Here is a 1,839-nt window from a genome sequence, read left to right on the forward strand (position 1 = left end):
GGCATGGCTCACCACCCCCAGCTGGTACGGTGTTCAACCCACCCCATTTCATGTGGCTTTTCTCTTCTGGAAAAAATCCTGACATTTCTTTATTTTTCTGTTGGCTCTTTAAGTCTGAGGAGTGATGATGGGCCATGGGCTGTGCTCGGAATAAAAACCTGTAAGATTTTGCAAGCTCGTCACATTCTGGGCTCATACCAGGTGGCGTCCTTAGGAGCCAGCAGTCGGTGGTGGTGAAGAAAAATGTCACAGTCACAGTAGGGAGCTTTTCACCTAGGAGGGGGCTGTGGGGGAGTTTGTGCCCATAAAGTCTTGGCGGGGAGTCTCTTTCTTAAAACCTAGTTCAGTCCTCTCTACCTGCCCATGGCTTTAATTGAAGAGGCGCCTGGAGACGGTGTGGCGTGGTGTGTGTGTGGCAGGCAGTGGGGACCCTGGCAGATGTGGGTGAAGCTTCGTCCTGGTGGCAGCTGGTGGGGTGGGGCCTTCCCAGGTCTGAGTCTGGGGCTGCAGGCCTGGGGCTCTGGCTCTCACCTGGGTGACCTCTGGGGAGTGTCTCAGCCTTGCTTAGGTTCCTTTCCCCATCTTTGGGACCAGAAGAGCCATCCTGTCCTGCGTTCTCTCAGGCTTGCTGGGGCATCCAAGAGCCATCCTGCCTGCGTTCTCTCAGGCTTGCTGGGGCATCCTCCACACTGATGGACCATGGCTGTATGTACGGTGGCTGATTTACACCTGCAAATCATTCCAAACTCTGATCTGAGTCTCCAGTTCACAACATGTTTTAGTACCTGTTTTAAGATCAGTTATTGCAAAAGTAGCGCCTTATATTGTAATTTCTTACTCTGTGTTCCTAAGGCTTTTTCATCCATGATCCACAGTATAAAATGTATTTAAAAACACTTATTTATTTCCTATTCTAGGGGTCATAGTTGTGGCACGTGGGATCTTTAGTTGTGGCATGCAGGATCTAGTTCCCTGACCAGGGATCAAACCCGGACCCCCTGCATTGAGAGTGCAGAGTCTTAGCCGCTGGACTACCAGGGAAGTCCCTTATTTTGTATCACAAGCCAATATATGCTCAAGTTTACATATCTGAGCCAAAGTAGGAACAGATTTATTCTCTGATAATATTCTACCCCATTTTATGCCATTCCATTTTTTCCCAACTTCAAATTACCATCCAGGATGCACTCGATAGAGGTAAGGACCCACAGTAGCTTGCTACCTGCCCATTTCAAAGCACCACCTTGTTGCGGGGCGCTCTCTCATAGCTGTTGCTGCCTTAGGTGATTTCTCTGCTGACCAGACCATAAGCTCCCTGACTCTGGGCAGGGACCTTGATTCTTTGCATTGCCCACACTGGGCACTGTGACTGGCAGCTGCTTGCTGGCTCAAAACCGTGAATGTTTCTCTTCTTGGCTCCCATTTTGTTAACAAGTGTCAAATTTGGGGATGCTGACTGCTCAGTAAATAGCATCCCCTTCTCTTTGCAGAAACGGTGAGGATTTAATGGGATTCTCTGACAGGCTTCAGTTTTAAGAACTGAATGGCTTGGCACTGTGTACCGAGCCTCCCTCAGGCAGTAATGCCGCCACCACTGTGTCCCCCAGCCCATCCTCACCTCCACCCCCCACGCTGAGTTCCGAAGGCATTTTGAGTGTCAGCTTTGCCTGTAAACCCAAGTGAATGGAAATGAGCGAGGGCGTTTGGATTGTCACAATGGTGGGGGCAAAGGGTGATCTCTTGACATCCATTGGGCATAAGCCAGGGACACTAAACGTCCTGTAGTATCTCTGACAGTTCCACACAATGAAAACTGCCCCGCACAAAATGCCAATGGCA

General features: G+C 49.9%; 1 non-coding gene across 1 annotated transcript; it reads right to left on the reverse strand.

Annotated features, from left to right (window-relative positions):
- Nucleotides 1-968: 968 nt before the first annotated feature.
- Nucleotides 969-1,041, reverse strand: TRNAE-CUC. The gene has a single exon. It is a non-coding gene; the product is annotated as a tRNA-Glu (tRNA).
- Between the last annotated feature and the right edge of the window lie 798 nt (nucleotides 1,042-1,839).

This window comes from Oryx dammah, unplaced genomic scaffold (genome assembly GCF_014754425.2).
Source record: "Oryx dammah isolate SB20612 unplaced genomic scaffold, SCBI_Odam_1.1 HiC_scaffold_10, whole genome shotgun sequence".
Lineage (NCBI taxonomy): Eukaryota > Metazoa > Chordata > Mammalia > Artiodactyla > Bovidae > Oryx > Oryx dammah.